This window comes from Palaemon carinicauda, chromosome 7 (genome assembly GCF_036898095.1).
Source record: "Palaemon carinicauda isolate YSFRI2023 chromosome 7, ASM3689809v2, whole genome shotgun sequence".
Lineage (NCBI taxonomy): Eukaryota > Metazoa > Arthropoda > Malacostraca > Decapoda > Palaemonidae > Palaemon > Palaemon carinicauda.
This window is the reverse complement of record NC_090731.1, coordinates 11,386,919-11,396,918: the sequence shown is the minus strand read 5'-3', so window position 1 is coordinate 11,396,918 and position 10,000 is coordinate 11,386,919. Positions and strand designations below refer to the sequence as shown.

At 33.3% G+C, this 10,000-nt stretch overlaps 2 protein-coding genes across 4 annotated transcripts in view; both read right to left on the bottom strand.

Moving 5' to 3' along the window:
* The window catches only part of LOC137643844 (transient receptor potential channel pyrexia-like), a 55,656-nt gene extending 53,862 nt beyond the window's left edge, over positions 1-1,794 (bottom strand). Inside the window, exon 1 of the mRNA XM_068376569.1 lies at positions 1,378-1,794. The gene's annotated coding sequence lies outside the window, so the exon portion shown is untranslated. The remainder of the gene's footprint in view (positions 1-1,377) is intronic.
* The window catches only part of LOC137643848 (recQ-mediated genome instability protein 1-like), a 301,889-nt gene that overhangs the window by 219,243 nt on the left and 72,646 nt on the right, over positions 1-10,000 (bottom strand). The window lies entirely within an intron of this gene.

Sequence of the window (10,000 nt, the reverse complement as noted above, 5' to 3'; positions counted from 1 at the left end):
CATTATTACCGCTGTTCTAGCCGCGAATTTAACGCTGAAATAATAATAATAAAAATAATGTGGTTTACATATCCTTACATAATAAAGGTTTAAAGACCCACGATTTTACATTGAACAATTTTACATCACAATGCAGTGATTTCGGAGAAAAATCTTAAAGGTACATTAAGTCCTTTTATAGTTTATATATCAAATATCTGTTTTAATGTTGTTAATGTGTTTAAAATATTTAATTTTCAATTTTCCATTACCTCATAAATCGTTTATTTGTTTCCTTATTTCCTCTCCTCAGTGGGCTATTTTTCCCTGTTGGAGCCCTTGAGCTTATAGCATCTTGCTTTTCCAACTAGGGTCTTAGCTTAGCGAATAATAATAATAATAATAATAATAATAATAATAATAATAAAAAACAGGGATACCCTTCAAGGTAATGTTAATTATTCTTTGCTACATTTGATTATCAGCTAAATTATTCGATTTGAAAGTAATGGTATTTTTTAATTACCAAATTTTAAAAATATTGTAAACCTAAATTCCTAAACCTAAATTCCTAGACATATAATAAGAAATAATTATAATGTGACATATGTGCATTATTGATATATACTTCGATATTTGTACGAAATAAACTGTCATATATATATATATATATATATATATATATATATATATATATATATATATTTTTTTTTTTTTTCCAATGAGGTAGGTCAAAAGTTATTTTTTTTAACGTTACTAGCTGTTGTACAAATACAATTTATGAGAGGGATAAATTGACATAATTTTATCAGTAAAAAGAAAATAAAATATGACATTCAATCTCAAACTTGTTTAGTTTATGTAATTCGTTCAATAGATTTTGTATCACCCATTAGCTGATTATATAAAGCTTGATTCATGAATAAATAAAATACTGTAGTTATGTGCTATATTATTTAGTATTTCGGTTAAATATTTCTTGATACTTAAATGTTTTAACATACATTAGTTTGTAGAAAGTGTACTCTTTATAAGAATACTTTACCTGACATTGTAACGGTAGCGAATACAGGTATTAGATAAAAGATAGCTCATTTTAATGTTTTCTGTAGGCTCTGACCGTTAATATTTATAGTTAAAAAGGATTGCATGATTGATAACCACAGCTGATATATATATATATATATATATATATATATATATATATATATATATATATATATATATATACATGAAAGTATACATTCTTGTTTATCAAGATTAAGTAGATATCAGTCAAAGTTCATGTGTAAGCATAATTTTTGTTAGTCTAAAATCTATAATTCCACCTAACCATTGGAAATTAGCTATTATAAAACGAAACATAACAACAGTCCGATAAGTAAATGAATAACTTACCTTAGAAATTTCTAGTTATTACTTGCAAATTCACTTCAATGTCGATATATATATTTGCACAGCACAACTCTCTAACTTGCCACTTTCACTCATTTACAGCAATGAAGTTATACTGTTATCACACAGTCACATGATACACTTCGACTGATTATGGTCACGTCGTAACCTGTACACTTGTATAGGGAAAACGATTTCAACCGACTGACTGTTACCCCCAGAGAGTAGATAAGTACAGGCAGTCACATTCTTCTACGGTCGGACTGTCCTGCCCTGCCTCAGCCTGCATGGGCTGCAGGGTAAGCAGGTAGCGGTGGTGCAACAGTGTTTACAGTTACCATACAGATATTTTATCCCCTAAATCATTATAGCGTATGGTGGTACGTTAAATGTTATTGCCATGTTTCATATTATTTTGAACTGGGTCTTTTCACCAAGACTGATGTAAAACCTTCAACTAATGATCTCCGAAAGTAGTAAAGGATATCCGGGTCATTGTATGCGCTAAATTATTGCCTAAGTTTTCTATTTTCCTTTTTCTTTCGGGAATTCCCACTAAATTTTTCCTAAAATGCCATAAGTAACTAAGAATTATTTAACATATAAGAATTGTTTGCATAATATGTAGCATTGAATAAATACCCTAATGAAATATCTAGAAAAAAATGTAAACTAATGTCAGGCAACAACTTTTCACTTGAAGTACTCTTCTGCCAGATGTACGATTGCAGGGTATTTACCACGCTATTTTTTTTCATAGGCTATTTACCACGCTATTATTATTATTTTTTTTAACAGATTTGATGGATTTACAGAAACATGGATAATACAATTTAAAATCTATAGAAACATTGACAGCAACAGTTGCACAGCGTAATAATTGAATGAGCTTGCTAGGAATATCTTATCAATTCACGAAAAATAATACATTTGCATGGTAGCCTACCGTAAATTTGATTTACCAAAGAATTGGTGAAACATATTCTTTCGATAAATTGTATTATATTTATTATTTGGCGTTTTACGTAAAAATTGACATCTCTACCAAGTAAAACGGATATATACTTCTGTCCTTCATTTCCTTATCTAAGTTGTCATACCGCACAACCTTTCACCCCGGTCCATAATTCCTCTCTCTACAATTCTCTCACATGATGGCGTAATATTTCTAAAGTGAGAGAAAATAATATGTTTTATTCAAGCTCCCATTCTAAATACATACATTTTAAGGGTATTTCTATGGAAACAATTTTCATTTATAAAGAAAGTAGTTTCGTTAAGATATGGATAAGCAACCTTGGAAAAAATATATTTGTTTTCCCTTGTCGCCTGTTCCATGTAGACCTATGTTCGCTTATCTTTATATAAAGATATGAAGGCTATAGTTGAAGGATAAAAAAGTTCCAGTTTGTAATTAATAGATTGAAATTGGGACTTAAAGGCTACCAAATTGCAAACTGCATTCCATTGCACCATGGAAAGTTGCATGTGTGGTCCAGTTTTAACTGTTCAGATGCAGTGGCTGTGGAGTTGAGGGATATCAACGTTGAAACACACACACACATATATATATATGTATACAGTATATATATATATATATATATATATATATATATATATATATATATATATATATATATATATATATATATATATGTGTGTGTGTGTGTGTGTGTATGTGTACATCCATCAACTCCACAGCTATTGCAATTGGACCACACAAGCAACCTTTCACTATTCTATTATTTCACACCACTCACCTTGTTATTATCTACTATATTCGCATGTAGATATCGATACAAATTATTATCATTATAAGCTAAGCTATAACCCTAATTGGAAAAGCATGATGCTATAAGCCCAAAGGCTCAAACAGGGAGAAATATCCCAGTGAGGAAAGGAAATAAGGAAATAAAAAACTACAAGAGAAGTATTAGACAATCAAAACAAAATATATTGAGAACAGTAATAACATTAAATTAGATATTTCATATGTAAACTATAACAACTTAAAAAAAAGAACAGGAGAGAGACGGAAATAAAATTGAACAGCGAGCCCGATTGTACCCTCAAGCAAGGGAACTCTAATCCAAGACAGTTGTAGGTCATGGTACAGAAGCTATGGCACTACCCAAGACCAGAGAGCAATGGTTTGATTTTGGAGTGTCCTTCTAGAAGAACTGCTTATCATAGCTAAAGAGTCTCTTCTGCTCTTACTAAGAGGAAAGTAGCCACTGAACAATTACAGTGCAGTAGTTAACCCATTGGGTGAGGAAGAATTGTTTGGTAATACCAGTGTTGTCAGGAGTATGAGGACAGAGGAGAATATGTAAAGAATAGGGCAGACTATTCGTGTATGCGTAGGCATGACAAAATTTGCCGTAACCAGAGAGAGGGATCCAATGTAGTACTGTTTGGCCAGTCAAAGGACCCAATAAATCTCTGCGGTAGTATCTTAACGGTTGACTGGTGCCCTGGCCAACCTACTACCACTTCTATTCTCCCAGTGTCAATATTAACATTCCTTACTTTATCATCTTTCTTTCTTGTTAATCTCTTTTCCATATTCTTGCTCACAAGAGTAACTATGCAAATATGGTAATGAGTAAACATACCTTACAAGCCATGGTAAGCCGCTTAGCTACATGACCGCTACTGCTTTAGGTTATCCTCTCTCCAATATCTTATCAAACTTCTATTATAAACATCAACAGTTACTCCAACAACATCCTTAGCCATGCACCGACCTTCTTAAGGCCCATCATCCAGCTTTGCTTTTCTACTTTCCTAAACATTCAACAAGTCCTTAAAGTAGGCCTACTCTCCATAGACCCAAGACTACATTCATGTCAGATGACATATCTCCATTTGTATCGTTTATCCTGTGAGCCATTTGTTTGTTATAATCTTTTCCTCTACATTTACTTCACTGGAAATCAACTTCTTAATTTCCCTTGGAGCTCATGTTAATCAACTCGCAGTTTTGTTAGTTACAGTCCCTTATCTGAAACTCCTGTTGAGACTCATCTTTGTGTTCGTTACAAACCATTCTTTTCTCTCTTACTTTAGTCTTGGCCTCATCCATACTCATGTATGTCTACGCTTGCTTTTCACCTGTAATTTGTACTAATAAGTGAGCTAGCAAAGCTGCAAACTCTTTCCTTCATCCTTTTCTCGTTACGAAGCATACTTATATCATGACATCCTCAACTTTTTAGTATGATATCCTTGAAGCGAGGGCGATGTTTACTTGAATCTTAAACCTCCAAGAGAAATTGTTTGCATTATCCTAGCTGAGATAACAACATATCTTATCCAGCTACTGTAGATTTGTTCTTGTCATACTAGACAGACCTCAAACAAACTCTTCTCACGGGGCTAACTGAATAATTTCTCAGTGGTATCGAAGCTTTGCTATTCTTCATCTACTAGCGTGTTTTTTCCCATTTGTATGGGGTAAGCACGGTTGCCATCTTTTTGAAGGACGTTGCTTTGGCTTTGCTATTGCAAAAAAACAAAGGATGATTAATAAATACAGATTAAAACATATTAAAAGAGAAAACAAGAAAGTTAGCTTAATTCAATCTCCCAAACAAAGAGATATTTTATGGTGTGGGTTGGGTAGACTTACGGCCGTAGTAAATACAAACATTAATGATATGATTATGCCTGGGTGTATAATTAAGGTTTCGTAATAATTGCTAGTTTTAAACTGTTGTCTTTGTTTTCATTTAGAGGAACTGATTAATTCACTCATTGCTGTAGCAGCTGCATCTATAGCAGCAGCAGTATTAACCAGGTTCAAGGTTCCTTGTTGTTCTCTCCACAACACTGTGATTGTGGGCACACTACTAGAGGAAGCATAGTAGGTGCAAAGAGCTGCAGTCGGCAGAAAATTCATTATCATTAGTTACCTCCTACATACACAACTTCACAGCTTACATACTTTTACTTCTAACTTCAAGGGCCTGTCTAATAGTTGGTGTTTCTAAATTTCCTAATTCTATGCCATTGCTTCTAAATTTTCTTAATTCATTACAGCAAATCATATGCTCTATTATATCATATTATATCATCTGCCTTACTACACACCACACAAAGCCTATCCTTAATATTCCTGTTTAAAAATTTTTCTTATAATTCTAGTATATTCAACCTTGTTTTCATAACTATTACTGCTTCCTTAGTGTTATGTTCTACTATGTAACAAATCTCAGTTTGGTCATCTCTGCTTTGTTTTCTTCTATTTTTCTTTTAATTTCATTTGGTCCAAAAACTGTTCCTTGTTTTAGTAGTAGTAGTAGTAGTAGTAGTAGTAGTAGTAGTGATAAGAGTAAAGCTTTAACGACTTTTTTATCTTCAGAAACCATTTCCTTTACATTTGCTTCCTATTTTCATTTATTGGAAAGAGCCGATGTAGAACATATTATTATTATTATTATTATTATTATTATTATTATTATTATTATTAACCAAATCACAGAATAAGTATGTCAACAAATAGCTTTAGCAATACGTATCCATCCCCTATGCCAATATCCACTCGTAAGGGCCACGACCCATACAATTGCCAAACATTTATGACTAAGACAGCGTTATTACAACAGGGGCTCTCTTAGTGCCACCCAAATCCGTCTGTTGGACCCTCATCCAACAGTGCCAGACATCTGGTTGACTCACTCTCGAGCTGCCGAACAACAACAATAATAACAACAACAACAACAACAACGATAATAACAACAAACAACAACATCAACAACAATAACAATATCAACAACAATAACAACAACAATAACAATATCAACAACAATAACAACAACAACAACAATAACAACAATAACAACAACAGTCTTCATTGGTATGTTCAAGTACGTAAAGGCAGGATTACGAGGTCGATCGGTTCGTCGAACGCGGTTCGACAGACAAGTGTTTGAAGTGATGTTCGAACGTGTTGTCGATCACGTTCGTCGAACGGTTCGAAGCAAGTCTGTTCTCGGCTGACTTTTGTGGGCGGGGCTTCATTGTCCACAAATCTTATGCATTTGTGGCTGACTCACCTCTTCGAACCGTTTGACAAACAGGTTCGATAACCGGGTTCGACGAACATATTCGATCGTGTAAATCCCGGTTGAGACATTCGCTCCACATGCTTGAAATAACGTCAGGTTGAAATAAAAAAGAAAATTGAGAAATATGGTCATAGCTTGGTGTATTATTATTATTATTATTATTATTATTATTATTAATTGCTAAGCTACAACCCTAGTTGGAAAAGTTTATTATTGTTATTATTATTATTATTATTATTATTATTAATTGCTAAGCTACAACCCTAGTTGGAAAAGCTCATTATTATTATTATTATTATTATTATTATTATTATTATTATTAATTGCTAAGCTACAACCCTAGTTGGAAAAGCTTATTATTGTTATTATTATTATTATTATTATTATTATTATTATTATTATTATTATTATTATTAATTGCTAAGCTACAACCCTAGTTGGAAAAGCTCATTATTATTATTATTATTATTATTATTATTTATTATTATTAATTGCTAAGCTACAACCCTAGTTGGAAAAGCTTATTATTATTATTATTATTATTATTATTATTATTATTATTATTATGCTAAGCTACAACCCTAGTTGGAAAAGCTCATTATTATTATTATTATTATTATTATTATTATTATTATTATTATTAATTGCTAAGCTATAACCCTAGTTGTAAAAGGATATTATTATTATTATTATTATTATTATTATTATTATTATTATTATTATTAATTGGTAAGCTATAACCCTAGTTGTAAAAGGATATTATTATTATTATTATTATTATTATTATTATTATTATTATTATTATTATTACTCGCTAAGCTACAACCCTAGTTGGAAAAAGCAGGATGCCATAAGTCCCATAAGGGCTTCAAAAGGGAAAAATAGCCCAGTGAGGAAAAGAAATAAGAAAATAAATAAACTGTATGGGCTATAAGAAGTAATGAATAGCATTAGTAATAACGTCAGAATAGATCTGTCATGTATAAAAATGAAGATAGAATAGTGTACCCGAGTGTACCCCTCAAGCAAGAGAACTTAAACTCAAGACAGTGGAAGACCATGGTACAGAGGCTATGGCACTACCCAAGACAGAGAAAAATGGTTTGATTTTGGAGTGTCCTTCTCCTACAAGAGCTGCTTACCATGGCTAAAGAGTCTCTTCTACCCTTACCAAGAGATAAGTGGCCACTGAACAATTACAGTGCAGTAGTTAACCCCTTGAGAGAAGAAGAATTGTTTGGTAATCTCAGTGATGTCAGGTGTATGAGGACAGAGGAGAATCTGTGAAGAATAGACCAGAATATTCGGTACATGTGTAGGCAAAGGGAAAGTGAACCGCAATCAGAGAGAAGGATCCAATGAAGTACTGTCTGGCCAGTCAAAGAACCCCTTAACTCTCTAGCGGTAGTATTTCAACCGGTGGTTGGTGCCCTGGCCAACCTACTACCTTCAGTTGAAAGAGGCAGAATTACCTCATCAATGGTAGAACACTCACTAGACAGTGGAAATTGCGCAACAATCTACAAACTTAGCTCCTGATGATTCACTTCTCTTATATCACAACTCTTCATGCTTGTTGATACAGCAACATTTTGATGTGTATGATATTGTTCTTTTCATGTCTCGCTATAATAATTATGATCTTAGGTTTAATGTTTAAGGTTCAAAGGCCACTCATGAATGGCAGAGACAAGGTACAGTGACATTTCCTTATCAAGCAGGACAATACCCCAGAAACTGGTCATATATAAATATGATTAGCGCCCAAGCCCCCTCTCTACTCAAGCTAGGACCAAGGAGGGCTAAGCAATGGCCGCTGATGACTCAGCAGATATACCAATAGGCTCCTCCAAACTCACCATCCTTAGCTCACAAGGATGGTGAGGTTGCAGTGACCAAACACACTTGACGAGTTTGAGCGGGACTCAAACCCCAGTCTGGCGTTTCAAGGACGTTATCACGGCGGCCACCACAATCCTATAGTATTTTACGTACACCTGAACTCATTGATGATTAGACATCTTGTAAATAGCTAAGTCTCGTTTAAGTGAATATCGATGTTTATTCATTCACCGGTTTTTCATTCACATATCTGCCATCCTACTTTGTGACTAATATATTAATAATCTTGGTGCTTGCCTTCAAGCGCCTATCTGACGGCTAATAGATAATGAAAAAGCTATTAAAGTGCTAAAAAGGCTTGAAATGCTAAAAAGGCTAGAAAGTGTTAAACGCTATACTACCGAAATGTTAACGAATTATATGAAATTATTCAACACAATATATATTTTAACATTTACTGTTCTTAAAATATTTTATATTGCTAATTACTTTTCTTGTAGTTTCCGTAATTCCTTTCCTCACTGGGCTATTTTCCCTGATGGAGCCCTCAGGCTTATAGTATTCTGTTTTTCCAACTAAGGTTGTAGTTTAGCAAGTAATAATAATAATAATAATAATAATAATAATAATAATAATAACAGATTGATGACAATCGAAAAGATCACATCTGTGTTTTATTTTCGTTTTTATCCCATGTCTTTAAAAGAGCTTACTGTAAACTATTCCATGCACGAATCATTTCTAAGCTTTTAGAGAGAGAGAGAGAGAGAGAGAGAGAGAGAGAGAGAGAGAGATGTGATACCTAACCTTTAAATCGATTTACTTTGCCACATTAATTATTGTAACAATCCAAATTCAGGCATAAGAGAGAGAGAGAGAGAGAGAGAGAGAGAGAGAGAGGTGATACCTAAACTTGAAATCTATTTATTTTGCAACATTGATTTTTGTAACAATCGAAATGAGAGAGAGAGAGAGAGAGAGAGAGAGAGAGAGAGAGTGATGTGATACCTAACCTTTAAATCTATTTACTTTGCCACATTAATTATTGTAACAATCCAAATTCAGGTATAAGAGAGAGAGAGAGAGAGAGAGAGAGAGAGAGAGATGTGATACCTAACCTTTAAATCGATTTACTTTGCCACATTAATTATTGTAACAATCCAAATTCAGGCATAAGAGAGAGAGAGAGAGAGAGAGAGAGAGAGAGAGGTGATACCTAAACTTGAAATCTATTTATTTTGCAACATTGATTTTTGTAACAATCGAAATGAGAGAGAGAGAGAGAGAGAGAGAGAGAGAGAGAGATGTGATACCTAACCTTTAAATCGATTTACTTTGCCACATTAATTATTGTAACAATCCAAATTCAGGCATAAGAGAGAGAGAGAGAGAGAGAGAGAGAGAGAGGTGATACCTAAACTTGAAATCTATTTATTTTGCAACATTGATTTTTGTAACAATCGAAATGAGAGAGAGAGAGAGAGAGAGAGAGAGAGAGAGAGATGTGATACCTAACCTTTAAATCGATTTACTTTGCCACATTAATTATTGTAACAATCCAAATTCAGGCATAAGAGAGAGAGAGAGAGAGAGAGAGAGAGAGAGAGAGGGGTGATACCTAAACTTGAAATCTATTTACTTTGCCACATTAATTTTGTAAAAATCCAAATTCAAGTATGCTAGAGAGAGAGAGAGAGAGAGAGAGAGAGAGAGAT